This window comes from Phyllobates terribilis, unplaced genomic scaffold (assembly GCF_046119375.1).
Source record: "Phyllobates terribilis strain yellow unplaced genomic scaffold, ASM4611937v1 Scaffold_7__3_contigs__length_470593459, whole genome shotgun sequence".
NCBI classification, from domain to species: domain Eukaryota; kingdom Metazoa; phylum Chordata; class Amphibia; order Anura; family Dendrobatidae; genus Phyllobates; species Phyllobates terribilis.
This window is the reverse complement of record NW_027362767.1, coordinates 464,056,406-464,072,413: the sequence shown is the minus strand read 5'-3', so window position 1 is coordinate 464,072,413 and position 16,008 is coordinate 464,056,406.

The window sequence follows — 16,008 nt, the reverse complement described above, 5'->3', positions numbered from 1 at the left end:
CACATAGACCTCCATACAGTATATTGGGTCCCACATAGTCCGCCATACAGTATAATGGGCCCCACATAGATCTCCATTTAGTATAATGGGCCCCACATAGTCCTCCATACAGTATAATGGGCCCACATAGTTCTCCATACAGTATAATGGGCCCCACATAGACCTCCATGTAGTAAAATGGGCACCACATAGTCCTCCATACAGTATAATGGGCAGCACATAGTCCTCCATACAGTATAATGGGCCCCACATAGTCCTCCATACAGTATAATGGCCCCACATAGTCCTCCATACACTATAATGGCCCCACATAGTTATCCGTACAGAATAATGCGCCCCACATAGTCCTCCATATAGTATAATGGGCCCACATAGTCCTCTGTACAGAATAATGGGCCCCACATAGTTCTCTATACAGTAAAATGGCCCCACATAGTCCTCCATATAGTATAATGGGCCCACATAGCCCTCCATATAATATAATGGCCCCACAGAGTCCTCCATACATTATTAAGGGGAAGCACATAGTCCTCCATACAGTATAATGGCCTCACATAGTCCTCCATACAGGATTATGGCCTCACATAGTCCTCCATACAGTATAATGGGCCCCACATAGTCCTCCATACAGTATAATGGCCTCACATAGTCTGCCATACAGTATAATGGCCCCACATAGTCCTCCATACAGAATAATGGCCCCACATAGTCCTCCATACAGTATAATGGGCCCCATATATTGCTCTATACAGTATAAAGGCCCCCACATAGTCCTCCATACAGTATAATGGCCTCACATAGTCCTCCATACAGTATAATGGCTTCACATAGTCCTCCATACAGTATGATGGGCCCCACATAGTCCTCCATACAGTATAATGGCCTCACATACTCCTCCATACAGTATGATGGGCCCCACATAGTCCTCCATACAGTATAATGGGCCCACATAGTCTTCCATACCGTATAATGGGCCCCACATAGTCCTCCATACAGAATAATGGGCCCAACATACTCCTCCATACAGTATTAAGGGCCACACAGTATAATGGCACCACATTGGGCTGGTGGTTCTGGTGTCGCTGGCCAAATATAATCACCCTGCCTACCAGAGTTTGACAGAGAAACACAAAACCTGTGGCTGGGTCTCCACTAATTGTAGATGGGATTCAGGGACGGACATACCGCCGATGCAGCTACACCGGGCCCCGGAGTTACAGGGGGGCCCCCTGCAGGGCAACTAATACTGAGGGCAGTGGCCTGCTTCTTGGACCTCAAGGCTCCGGGGGGCCCATGGTTAGATTGCCCTCATCATACGCTGTCGGCGGAGAGCAATCCTTCAGCTCCGCTGATGAAATTAGGAAAATAGCAGCGGAGAGGAGGGATTCGTCCTCTTCTTCCTGCCCAGGGCTTCCTCCCTCATACAGACGCACACAGCTTGATGACGTCATTTAGCATCGTGGGCCTGTATCAGGGAGGACGTTGCCGTGATGATGATGCTGCAGGGGAACGGGCTGAGAGGTAAGTGTTTTTCTTTTATATCCAATACACTGGGGAGAGCAATGATGAGGGTGGTGAGGATGAGCAATAATGATGGTGGTGAGGATAAGCAATAATGAGGGTGGTGAGGATGAGCAATGGTGGGGTGGTGAGGATGAGCAATGATGGGGGTGGTGGGGATGAGGATGAGCAATGATGGGGTGGTGAGGATGATCGATGATGGGGTGGTGAGGATAAGCAATGTTGGGGGTGGTGAGGATGAGCAATGATGGGGTGATGAGGATGAGCAATGATGGGGTGGTGAGGATGAGCAATGATGGGGTGGTGAGGATGAGCAATGATGGGGGTTGTGGGAGAGCGCAATGATGGGGGTGGTGGAGGAGAGCAGCGATGAAGGTGATGGAGGAGAGCAATGATGGGGGTGGTGCGGATAAGCAATGATGGGGGTGGTGGGAGCGAGCAATAATGGGGTGGTGGTGGAGAGCAATGATTGGGGTGGTGGAGGACAGTAATGATGAGGGTGGTGGAGGAGAGCAATGATGGGGGTGGTGTGGATGAGCAACTATGGGAGTGGTGGGAGAGAGCAATGATGGGGGTGGTGGTGGAGAGCAATGATGGAGGTGGTGGGGGAGAGAAATGATGGAGGTGGTGAGGATGAGCAATGATGGTGGTGGTGAGGATGAGCAATGATGGGGGTGGTGGAGGAGAGCAATGATGGGGGTGGTGGAGGAGAGCAATGATGGGGGTGGTGGAGGATAGCAATGATGGGGTGGTGTGGATGAGCAATGATGGGGGTGGTAGGGATGAGCAATTATGGGGGTGGTGGGAGAGAGCAATGATGGGGGTGGTGGGGAAGAGCAATGATGGAGGTGGTGGGGAGAGAAATGATGGAGGTGGTGAGGATGAGCAATGATGGGGTGGTGGAGGAGAGCAATGATGGTGGTGGTGAGGATGAGCAATGATGGAGTGGTAAGGATGAGCAATGATGGGGTGGTGAGGATGAGCAAGGATGGGGTGGTGGGGGAGAGCAATGATGGGGGTGGTGGAGGAGAGCAATGATGAGGGTGGTGGAGGAGAGCAATGATGGGGGTGGTGGGGATGAGCAATTATGGGGGTGGTGGGAGAGAGCAATAATGGAGGTGGTGGGGGAGAGAAATGATGGAGGTGATGAGGATGAGCAATGATAGGGGCGGTGAAGGAAAGCAATGATGGTGGTGGTGGAGGAAAGCAATGATGGAGGTGGTGGGGGAGAGAAATGATGGAGGTGTTGAGGATGAGCAATGATGGGGGTGGTGGAGGAGAGCAATTATGGTGGTGGTGGAGGAGAGAAATGATGGAGGTGGTGGGGGAGAGAAATGATGGAGGTGGTGGGGAAAAGGACACTGAGGTGTGGTGGGGGAGAGCAATGATGGGGGTAAGGTGCATCGGACACTTTATAATGAATTGAAAGGTGAGAGAAGACACTGTCAGGGACTTGTAATGAATTAGGAGGTGGCGGAGGATGCTCAGTACCTGATAATGTCTTCTCCCACCCCCATATTCATTATGATGCTATCAAGTACTTATAATGAATGGAGGGACGCAAGACAGGGACTAAGGTTATGTTCACACACTCAGGATTTGCAGGAGAAAATTCAGCTGCATATTCTAATGTGTTGGCAGGAAGAACATAAAATACATTTTTTGCCACTTTTTTTTACATGCTTTTGTTGCGTATTTCCCCAACTCGTTTGTAGGGGCGAAATACGCTGCAAGAATTGACATTATGCAGATTTTAATCTGCTGCAAATCTGCAAGGAAAAAATAAACAACGTGTGCCCGAGACTTCAGGAATATCATTCACTTTGCTTGTCCCGTGTGCACATAGCCTTACAGTTAATTGGGGAGCGTCACAGAGACCGAATAATTAATATTATTGGGCGGCGGAGATTGTAGTTAATGGGGGGCACAGTGCTGCTTATCATTTTATATTTTGATTGGTACATGGCTAATAGTATATTAATGGGGGGTTACATATCTGTATTCAGGGGCGCAGTGCAGGGGAGACACATGTATGTATACAATATATGTGACCTTGTTATTTTTAGGGCTGCACTGATCATCGTGACAAGACGAGTCGTGGCTGGGAGATGTCGACATGAAGGTCTGACCAGATGGAGAAGAAACAGCAGAGACCGTCTCTGATCAGTGAGACGTCAGCGGTAAGTGCCTGGATGTAAATATTAATCTGTATCTGCACTGTGTGACTTGGAGTGATAATGTTATCTGTAAAATCCCTTAGGCTGCATTCTCACATTTGTGTGAAATGTCCGTGTGCTGCCAGATTTTTTTATCGGATGGTCCACGGACTCGTAGAGTTTTATAGATCCATTCACACATCCATGAAAATCACAGATCTGAGAATGAGATCTAAGAGGGTCAGAGAATGTCCTGTTCTGATCTGATTTTGTGGATTAGAATAGGACATGCTCAATGTGTCTGTAAAAGTGGGCAGCACACCGACACTGCACACAGATGCAGGAATGTAGCTTTATTATGTATAGCACAGTCCCTTAGTATATAGTGTACTCACTTATTATGTATAGCACAGTCCCTTAGTATATAGTGTACTCACTTATTATGTATAGCACAGTCCCTTAGTATATAGTGTACTCACTTATTATGTATAGCACAGTCCCTTAGTATATAGTGTACTCACTTATTATGTATAGCGCCATCCTTAGTTATATAGTTTCATATTTTATTATGTATAACACCGTCCCTTATTACGTACCATCCTCTCTAGTTATATATGCCACTTATTATATAGGTTCCTCTGCTGTTATGTACAGTGCTGTCCCTTACATAGTGTATTCTTGTTATTTTTGTCAGTTACAGAGCCCTCCCTTTATTACATAGTCGTCTCTTGTTAGATATAAAATGTCTGCTGATGGAGCAGCCGGTGACCAGAAGACCAGTCCATCAGCTCCTCAATCAGAAAAGAAGCTTTCCCATGCTCCATCAGCCAACATTGCATTATATATGTAACAAGAGAGGACGGCATGTAATAAAGAACAGGGCATAATAGATAATCCAATATGTAAGGGACGGTGCTGTACATAACAAGTGACGGCACTGTGTAATAAGGGGCGGCAATATACATAATAAAGGACACTAATATACTGTATTTATTGTGAGGTAGCGTTAATAATCATGTTGAGGGGCACTCACTTCACCGGGTCAATTAAAGCACACAAGCAACGGTTTCCAGTAAACTAAAGTCCAGCAGTTTATTACATATCATAAACTGCCTATAACATCGTCCATCTCAGTGGCTCGCAGGCATGATACACATGTAATGTCCTAGAGCCTTTCCAGTGGCAGCTATGCCCGCTTGGCTTCAGATACAGACTTCAGCAAGGTAACATCAATGTCCATATAAAGCACCGTTTTTACCTTTGCAGGGTCTTAGCTGCTTCTATCAGCTCTGTGCTGCCAAAGCTGTGGTTCAAGGCTCACCAGACGTGGTCTCCAGGCCACGTGCCTTCCAGGGCTAATGGTCCCAGACACAGGGATCAGGCCTCTTGCCCTCCCAGGGCTAATGGTGTCCCAGACACAGGGATCAGGTCTATTGCATCTGTTTCAAAAGCCACCCGGATATATATATCCCTCTGTGCGCACAGGACCTGTGATGATGTCACAGTCATGTCATCAGTCACCTGAAGGGGAGGTACGTGGTCAGCCAGAACACACCACCTTGACATTTTAGTAATGCAGCAAGCCGCTGCATTACATACCCTCCCCCTCTTGTTCAAGCCCATGGTATTGAACACATAATATACACAATCACATTATAACCCACGGTTCACACAGAGTCCATGTACTTGACATTTGCGCTGCTCAGCCCCTGGAACATTAGTCATCAACATTAGCCCATTCCTTAGGGACCTACCATCCGTCATTGTCACCAATTTTGTCAAGTCACGTTTCCGAGTTGTAACCTTGTCAGACCTCCCCTCCTCCCAGCGTCAATACAGCAGTGTGACTCACTTGCCCCTGTATCTAAGGTCAGGTCCGACTCCGTACTGTCTCGTACTCTATTGGGTCGTTTGCATGGGCCTCTCAGACCTGAGTTACTGGATGACTCACTACCTGTAAACCCACGCCCATTATCCTCAGGACATCTTGAAAGGTCTCTAACTTCAGCTGTAGCTGTTCTGTTATTTAGGGGGCCCTTTCTCTGTCTGGTCTCACAATTTATAGACGGCTGCCATCTTCTGCTGCTCAGATGATGCTGTCTTTCCACTCGCAGTCTGGCGAGATTCAACTGTTCTACCTCCCGTAGGTAGGTCACTCGGCACTCCACCAGCATTCGTATATAAGCTGTAACGGGTCTGGGAGGTGGAACCTCTGAGCTACTGTACAAAGGGGCAGTCCTTGTAAGGAAGCGGGTGGCTCCCAGGGAAAGCGGTCAGGCAGTCACGTCAAGTGACAGGGATAGTCTCTGGGTAGAAGGGCAGGAGGTCACGGCGAGTGACGGGGACAGTCTCTTGGCAGGCGGGTGGTCACGGCAAGTGACAGCAGGATAAGAGTCTCTAGACAGGCGGGTGGTCACGGCAAGTGACAGCAGGGTAAGAGTCTCTCGACAGGCAGGTGGTCACGGCAAGTGACAGCAGGATAAGAGTCTCTGGACAGGCAGGTGGTCACAGCAAGTGACGGCTAAGCCTCCAGGTAGGCTAGCAGGCGGGTAGCAGGTGAGCGCTCCCAGGTGAGAGGGTAAGAGTCTCTGGACAGGCTGGCAGGCAGGCAGGTATCAGGCAGGTATCAGGCAAGTATCTGGCAGGTGCTTCCTGGTCCGCGGGCGGACTGATCCATAGACAGACTGGCAGGTGCTGGTAGGCAGACTGTCGGACCGCAGGATTGCAAGCAGGTAGACAGGTATCAGGCAGGTATCAGGCAGGTATCTGGCAGGTGCTTCCTGGTCCGCAGGCGGACTGATCCATAGACAGACTGGCAAATGCTGGTAGGCAGACTGTCGGACCGCTGGATTGCAAGCAGGTAGACAGCACTGGAAAACAAGCTGGCAACGGGACCTGAGGGCTGAAGCAGAGTTGAAAGGCTTTGCAACAACATTGCTCGGGCACCTCCATTTTGGAGGAGGTGCCTTATATATGGTGAGATCCTCCGGGGACTCCTTAGGACGACGCGCGCGTCCCCTTTAAGAGAGAGGGAGCGTGCGCGCGCCCTAAGCACAGAGACCGGGAAGCAGCACGCGCTGCCAGCAGAGCAGGAGGAGGACGCCGGGCACGGAGCGGAGAGGTGAGGGGAACGGCGTCCCTGCCTAGCAGGAGGCAGGGACGCCGACGCTACAGTACCCCCCCCTTTAGGCCCCCCCTTTTTTAGGCCAGAGAGAAATTTATCAAGGATGAGAGGGGCATGGATGTTCTCCCGGGGCTCCCAAGTTCTCTCCTCAGGACCAAACCCCTTCCAATCCACTAGAAAAAAGGTCTTTCCTCTTACCCTTTTGGTGGCCAGAATGTTCTCTACCTCAAACTCGTTTTCAGCGGAAACCGGAGCAGGAGGCGTACCTGTAAACTTGGAAAAAGAGTTAAGTACAACGGGTTTGAGTAGATACATGGAAGGAGTTAGGGATCCGCAAGTTGGCCGGGAGTTTCAATTTATAGGCCACCGGGTTGATTTGTTTGATAACTTCCAGTGGGCCGATGAACCGAGGCCCTAACTTGTAGGAAGGAATCTTGAGCCGGACATATTTGGACGAGAGCTAGACTTTATCTCCAGGACGGAATTGTGGCGGATCCAGACGTCTTTTGTCAGCCTGTTTTTTCATCTGCTCGGATGACTGAAGAAGTGCGGATCTGGGACTTTCCCAAATGGAGGAAAATTCGCTAACAAGAGATTCCGCAGCCGGATTGTCCACCGAGGTGGAGACGGGAAACGGGATCCGAGGATGCTGACCGTAGACTATAAAAAATGGAGATTTGGAGGAAGATTCGCTCTCGTGATTATTGTAGGAAAATTCGGCCCACGGTAAAAGATCCACCCAGTCGGAATGGTGAGCATTAACAAAGTGCCGGAGGTAACAGGTTAAAATTTGGTTGATCCGCTCTACTTGACCATTGGACTGTGGGTGATAAGCAGAAGAGAAGTCCAAGGTGACCCCCAGCAATTTACACATGGCTCGCCAGAAGCGAGAGGTGAACTGAACTCCTCGGTCGGATACGATGTGGAGAAGGAGACCATGAAGACGGAAAATATGATGGATAAAGTCTTTAGCCAACTCAGATGCAGACGGGAGACCCGGCAGGGGAATGAAGTGAGCCATCTTAGAAAAGCGGTCAGCGACCACCCAAATGACCGTACAACCGGCAGAGACAGGGAGGTCCGTTATAAAGTCCATGGCTATATGCTGCCACGAGGCAGCAGGTACAGGAAGAGGCAGGAGACGGCCGTCTGGCAGGTGTCTAGGAACCTTGTTGCGGGCGCAGGACGCACAGTCTGAAACAAAGTCTATTACGTCCTTGTGCAGGGTAGGCCACCAGTAATGCCGGGTAATAAGCTGGAGGTTTTTTTTCTGACCAGCATGGCCAGCTAGCTTAGACAAATGTCCCCAGTGTAGGACCTTCTCACGATCAGGTACTGTTACGAACGTCTTACCGGGTGGAAGACGATTTAGGTTCGCGGGGGCCACCTGCATTACTTTGGCGGGGTCAATGATGTGCTTAGGCTACTCCTCTAGATCAGAGACCAAAAAGGATCGGGACAAGGCATCAGCTTTGATGTTTTTGTCTGCCGGGCGAAAATGAAGAATGAAATCAAAGCGGGCGAAGAACAAGAACCACCGGGCTTGGCGCGGGTTAAGTCTCTGGGCACTCTGGAGGTAAGCCAAGTTCTTGTGGTCCGTGTAAATTATTACCGGGTGAAGAGCCCCCTCGAGCAGGTAACGCCACTCCTCCAGTGCCAGCTTAATGGCTAATAATTCTCGGTCTCCTATAGAATAATTGCGCTCAGAAGAGGAGAAGAGTTTGGAGAAGAAGCCGCAGGTTACGATTCTTCCGGAAGATGACTTTTGGGTAAGTACCGCTCCGGCTCCGGCGGAGGAAGCGTCAACTTCTAGGAAGAATTGTTTGTTGCCGTCCGGACGATGCAGCACAGGGGCGGAGGAGAAAGCTTGTTTCAAGGAAAGGAAGGCCTCCTCTGCTTCGGGCGGCCATTCTTTGGGATTAGCGCCCTTACGGGTGAGCGCAGAGATAGGGGCAGTCCGGGAAGAGAAGTGCGGAATGAAGAGGTGGTAGTAGTTGGCGAAGCCCAGGAACCGCTGAATAGCCTTCAACCCCTCCGGTCGGGGCCACTTTTGGATGGCAGACAGTTTCTCAGGATCCATTCGTAGGCCGGTCTGAGAGATTATGTAGCCCAGAAACGGAAGTGAGGTCTGCTCAAAGAGGCACTTCTCATATTTTGCGTAGAGGTGGTTCTGCCTGAGCCTGAGCATGACCTGACGAACGTCCCTCCAGTGTGTGGGAAGATCTGGAGAGAAGACCAAGATGTCGTCCAGGTACACCACAACGCAGGAGTAGAGAAGGTCACGGAAGAAGTCATTGACCAACTCTTGAAAGACGGCGGGAGCATTACAGAGACCGAAGGGCATTACGAGGTATTCATAGTGGCCGTCCCGGGTGTTGAATGCTGTCTTCCATTCATCTCCCTGACGGATACGGACCAGGTTATACGTCCCACGGAGATCCAGCTTGGTGAAGATTCTAGCACCCCTCAGACGGTCAAATAATTCAGGAATGAGCGGAAGGGGGTATTTATTTTTCCGTCCGTGTAACATACCTGGCGGCGTCCTTGCATGGTGGTCCATCTCCCACTGTGCAAGAGGGCGCACTTGATCTCCTGTCCAGAATGTCTCTCTGGCTTCCCTCCATGCTGTCTGTTTGTGTCTGTTTCTGCTGCTTAAGGGCGGCGCCCGATCACTTCCTGCCTTTTGTACCTGCTGTGGGTCACACCCCTTGTGCGTCCTCAGCCTATTGCTGTCTGTCACTTGGTATATAGCTCAGCAGCTCCCTTCTATCCCTGCCTGAGCATAGTGTTTCTTTCAGTGTGTGCTTGCACTCTGAAGGTGCCAGGTCCCGTTCTGTGTTCTCTTGTCTGCCTATCCTGGAGGCTGTATTTCCAGGCCTGTCTGAACACGCTCCTAGCCTGTTCCCCCTGCCTTCTAGGGGCCGATTACCTAGACCTGTTCCTGTATCTTGTCTGACCTGTCTGAACACGCTTCTAGCCTGTTCCTCTCGCCTTCTAGGGGCTGATTACCTAGACCCGCTCCTGTATCTTGTCTGTCCTGTCTGAACACGCTCCTTGCCTGTTCGTCCTGCCTCTCTGGGGGCCGTATTCCCAGACCCGCTCCTGTATCCCGCTGCAGTGTCGGTCTCCTCCGTACACTCAGTTCCAGTCTGAACTCTCTCCTATCCTTTACCTGTTTTGCCTCTATGTCCGTTCCCTTCCTTTTTCTGCAGAGTCTGAACTCGTACCTAACTCCTGCTTGTTGTCTCTGTACTCCCGTTTGTGAGTTTGTGGTCCACTCGCTACTTCACTGCAAGTACCCTGTGGGTGTCTGGCTCTGCCTTTCCCTTCCTGTCTGTTCCGTGTGAACAGAGCCCTGTCCCCCCTACTCAGCCTAGCCTGCTCTGACTCCTTTGCTCACCGCTCCGGCGGTTCTAGCCTGCTCTGACTCCTTTGCTCACCGCTCCGGCGGTTCTAGCCTGCTCTGACTCCTTTGCTCACCGCTCCGGCGGTTCTAGCCTGCTCTGACTCCTTTGCTCACCGCTCCGGCGGTTCTAGTCTGCTCTGACTCCTTTGCTTACCGCTCCGGCGGTTCTAGCCTGCTCTGACTCCTTGCTCACTGCTCCGGCAGTCCTGTCCTGCCCTGCTTCTGCCCGCTGCTCCGGCAGTCCTGTCCTGCCCTGCTTCTGCCCGCTGCTCCGGCAGTCCTGTCCTGCCCTGCTTCTGCCCGCTGCTCCGGCAGTCCTGTCCTGCCCTGCTTCTGCCCGCTGCTCCGGCAGTCCTGTCCTGCTCTGTTCTTGCCCACCGCTTCGGGCGTTCCCTCTCTGCTGTGGTTGTCTACCGCATCTGCGGTTCTGTGACCCAGTCTGTACTGGGTCTTAACCTTTCTGTGCTCCAGCCCGTCCTTTCGGCCAGTACCTCCCTGCCTGCATACTCGCCTGTATCCACCCATCTGCATACCTGCTGTGTTTGCTTATATCCACCAGTCTGTGCCAGCCTAACCTGCCTGTTCCTGAGTCCCAGTGTGTACTGGGTCCTATCCCGCCTGTGTTCCTACCTGCTAGTGCCTCCCTGTCTGCACTCTAGCTGTGCTTGCCTGTACCCCTCTACCTGTATTGTTCCTGAGTCCCAGTGTGTACTGGGTCCTATCCCGCCTGTGTTCCTACCTGCTAGTGCCTCCCTGTCTGCACTCTAGCTGCGCTTGCCTTTACCCGCCTGCCTGCATACCAGTCGTGCCTGCCTATACCCTCCAGTCTGTGCGCCAGCCTAACCAGCCTGATCCAGTAATCCCTGTGTGGGTCAACCCCCGTGTCCGGAGTTTGACCTGGAGTAGCACCTGGTCCCTCTGCCCGGTTTCTCCCTGGTGCACTGGCGTCGTATGCCGTCGTGCCATCTTGGTCGGATCGGCCAGATACTTAGTCACGCCCCTCCAGGCACTCTCCGGTTCATGGTCCAGTGGAATCACTACAATCACACGCACACGCCGCTCAGCCCGGGCGTGTGCATAACAGTCCGCATAAGACCAATAGGGAACCGGTAGGCCGGGTAGATTGGCTGGGGTATGAGAAGGACGGGCAGGACGAACGGGAGCTAAACAAGTCTTATGGCAGTCCTGCCCCCAATGAAGGACTTCTCCGATCTGCCAATCAAGCACGGGTGCATGTCTCTGGAGCCAAGGTAGGCCTAGCAAGAGGGTGTGAGAGAGTCCAGGCAGAACATGGAAGAAGATGCTCTCAGAGTGCAGCATTCCCACCTGCAGAGTTATGGATTCGGTGATGAGTTGGATGGGATGCGGTAAGAGACCCCTATCCACGGAGGCGACAGATAAGGGTACAGCCAGAGGTTTGGTGGGAATGCGGTATTTCTCTACCAGGGACTGAGAAATGAGATTTCTGGCAGCTCCAGAATCAAGTTGAGCTAGTTCGAAGTAACGGTTCTCCCCGCAGATGATAGAGACCGACAGCATCAGAGATGGAGAGGGTTTATTCTTGTCTAGGACGACCTCTCTGAGCGATCCTAGACACAGGCGTTTCCCGACCTCTCCGGGTAGGAACGGATCCGGTGCTCCTTACTGCCACAGTAGAAGCAGCTCCCTTCGACACGGCGTGATTCTTGACGGGTTTTGACCACCTTGGTCTGGTCGACCTGCATAGGCTCGGGTGAGTGCGCCTGGGGAGTAACAGAGGAAGTGACGGGATTCTGGAAGGTAGGAGCAAGGCGAGGAAACCTCCTCTCACGGGTGACCTCTTTGGTACGCTCCTGGAACCGGATGTCAATCCGGGTGGCAAGTGTTATTAAGTCGTCGAGAGTGGTAGGAATGTCCCGACCGGCAAGTTCATCTTTAATTCGACCGGATAGACCCTCCCAGAAGACGGACACCAGGGCGTCGTTATCCCAGGCAAGCTCAGAAGCAAGGGTACGGAACAGTATGGCATATTGGCCCACGGTGAGACTCCCTTGATGGAGGCGTAGCAGAGATGAGGCGGATGAGGTCTTTCGTCCTGGTTCGTCGAAGACTTTTCGGAAGGCCGTGAGAAAAACTGGCAAGTTGGACACCAGGGGTCTCCTCTCTCCCATAGAGGATTTAGCCAAGCCAGCGCCTCCCCAGTGAGATGGGACATGATGAAGGCCACTTTGGCTCAGTCGGTGGAAAACTGGTGTGCCAAAAGTTCGAAGTGCAGGGTGCACTGGTTAATGAAGCCCCGTGCCTGACCGGGATCTCCACTAAACCGAGGCAGGGCGGAAAGGCGGGGACCGGGAAGGGATGCCATGGTATTGATGGGCAGCGACGCTGCCGCGGTAGGAGTCGTGCGACTGGAAGCAGGTCCCAAAGAGGTAGTCAGTGTGTCCAGGCGGGAGTTAACACTACGCAGGTGGCTCAGGATGGACTCCTGTTGGGACCTCTGACGGGATAGTTCATGGCATAGGTCCGAGAGCGAGGGAGCTTGGGTGCCATCGGGTTCCATGGCCCGAGCAAACTGTAACGGGTCTGGGAGGTGGAACCTCTGAGCTACTATACAAAGGGGCAGTCCTTGTAAGGAAGCGGGTGGCTCCCAGGGAAAGCGGGCAGGCAGTCACGTCAAGTGACAGGGATAGTCTCTGGGTAGAAGGGCAGGAGGTCACGGCGAGTGACGGGGACAGTCTCTTGGCAGGCGGGTGGTCACGGCAAGTGACAGCAGGATAAGAGTCTCTAGACAGGCGGGTGGTCACGGCAAGTGACAGCAGGGTAAGAGTCTCTCGACAGGCAGGTGGTCACGGCAAGTGACAGCAGGATAAGAGTCTCTGGACAGGCAGGTGGTCACAGCAAGTGACGGCTAAGCCTCCAGGTAGGCTAGCAGGCGGGTAGCAGGTGAGCGCTCCCAGGTGAGCGGGTAAGAGTCTCTGGACAGGCTGGCAGGCAGGTATCAGGCAGGTATCTGGCAGGTGCTTCCTGGTCCGCGGGCGGACTGATCTATAGACAGACTGGCAGGTGCTGGTAGGCAGACTGTCGGACCGCAGGATTGCAAGCAGGTAGACAGGTATCAGGCAGGTATCAGGCAGGTATCAGGCAGGTATCTGGCAGGTGCTTCCTGGTCCGCAGGCGGACTGATCCATAGACAGACTGGCAGATGCTGGTAGGCAGACTGTCAGACCGCAGGATTGCAAGCAGGTAGACAGCACTGGAAAAGAAGCTGGCAACGGGACCTGAGGGCTGAAGCAGAGTTGAAAGGCTTTGTAATAACATTGCTCGGGCACCTCCATTTTGGAGGAGGTGACTTATATATGGTGAGATCCTCCGGCCATTGGCCGGGGACTCCTTAGGACGACGCGCGCGTCCCCTTTAAGAAAGAGGGAGCGCGCGCGCGCCCTAAGCACAGTGACCGGGAAGCAGCGCGCGCTGCCACCAGAGCGGGAGGAGGACGCCGGGCACGGAGTGGAGAGGTGAGGGGAACGGCGTCCCTGCCTAGCAGGAGGCAGGGACGCCGACGCTACATATGCAAGATTTTCTTCCGTTCCTACAGCGGAGAATGACACCATGCCGTCTTCATCTGGTATCCAGTCCTGACGGTCACGTGGACTGCTTACTTTCATCACACCAGACTTCTTTACCATCATCTGCATGGCTCGGCCTTTTCTCCCAATGAGCTTTCTTACCAGAGCATGAGGCACCCCGATGACTTCTTCCCGCAGACTTTGAGCTTTTCTCATAAGCTCCAGTTGTCTAATGGCTTGTTCCGTCTTCAACCGGACAATCCAGTTCGTGCGAACACATTGCCAGTGCATGTCACTTAGGATAGCCACCCTCTTCACTGTGACTTTGGTTGTGGACAGAACCACCAGCTGTTTAGCTTCTGAGGTAGAGTACACCTTACAGGCTCCCACGGCCTTCTTAAACTCTTGCACTGAATCTCTGGTGCATTCTTCTGTCAAATCTTCGGGTACATCTATGAGGCACTTGTACTGAGAAGTTTCTGTCTCACCAGTGGTCTCCAAACGATCATCAGGTTTCAGGGACAACTGACTTTCAGCTTTTTCACCCTGTATGCTTCCCCTGAGCTGACTCACAGCTATGAACTCAAGAATTCTCCTCAGGTCCACTTTCTCATGGTATAAAGGATTAAGCGCAAGTTGTTTGCCCTTTTCCTTCTCCAAGGAGGCCTCGTTCACTGATTGGTACTTTGCCAGGCGACCTTTGAGCTCGAAAACTTCTTCCTCTAGCTCAGCTACTCGCCTCTCAGCAGCCCATCTCTGAAGCTCTTCCTGCTTCAGCTGCTCCTTTATCAGCAGAGTTCTCTCAGACCTCTCTGTCTCCAATGCGCCCACTCGGCTCTCGTCAGCCAGTCTCTCAAGCTTCTCTTGCTTCAAATGGGCTTGTAGCATCTCCTTGAGCTCCTTGATCTCGGCTCTTACATCCACCAAATCAACCAAGCTCGCATTATTCGAGGAGGCATTTGCTTCATACCTCCCTTCTCCAGTGGCAAACTCCTGACCCTGGTCTGTGGCTTCTCCGATAGACTCCTCCATCTTTTTCCGCTCAGCTTCCATCCTGCCGATTCTATTCTTAAGGCACGTCTCTGCCCTCTGGAGATCATCACAGAACGTCTTCAGCTCCTTCACCTGAGCTTCCAGTCCTAGGATCTTCCTGCGGAGATCATCATTCTCATCACAGGTGTCCTGCAGAGTGGTCTCAATCACTTGGTGCATGTGCTCTGCATCAGCCTTATCATCCTCTAGTTTTTTCTTAACCTTGAGGAGATCCTCACAATCTCTCTTGGTTTGTTGCAGTTGTCCCAAGTGTTCATCAAACTCCTTCTTGAATGCTCCTGCATTTCTACAGGACACTCTATTTTGCTGAAGAGCGTTTGCACCTGGTCATCCAACCACTTCTACATTCCGTCTGGGGATACTGCTCCATCCATAGCCAATCATGGTACGCTCCTCACACCGCTCTCCCTGGAAAAATTTTCGTGGCCCCACCGAGCCACAGCAAACCAGGTTTGATTGCAACGACAATTTTCGTAACCCTGCCGAGTTACAGCCAGATGCTTTAATCTTCGTGGCCCCGGCGAGTCACAGCCAGATGCTTTAATCTTCGTGGCCCCGCCGAGCCACAGCCAGATGCTTGCATACACGTTCGTCGTCCTGTGCGGTTACCCCTTGCAACCAGGCTGCAGTTGCCCGCATTCTCCACCAATTGTGAGGTAGCGCTAATGATCATGCTGAGGGGCACTCACTTCACCGGGTCAATTAAAGCACACAAGCAACGGTTTCCAGTAAATTAAAGTCCAGCAGTTTATTACACATTATAAACTGCTTATAACATCGTCCATCTCAGTGGCTCGCAGGCATGTTACACATGTAATATCCAACAGCCTTTTCAGTGGCAGCTATGCCTGCTTGGCTTCAGATACAGACTTCAGAAAGGTAACATCAATGTCCATATCAAGCAGCGCTTTTACCTTTGCCGGGTCTTAGCTTCTTCTATCAGCTCTGTTCTGCCAAAGCTGTGGTTCAAGGCTCACCAGGTGTGCTCTCCTGGCCACGTGCCTCCCAGTGCTAATGGTCCCAGACACAGGGATCAGGCCTCTTGCCCTCCCAGGGCTAATGGTGTCCCAGACACAGGGATCACGTCTCTTGCATCTGTTTAAAAAACCACCCGTATATATATATATATATCCCTCTGTGCGCACAAGACCTGTGATGATGTCACAGTCATGTGATCAGCCAGAACACACCCCCTTGACATTT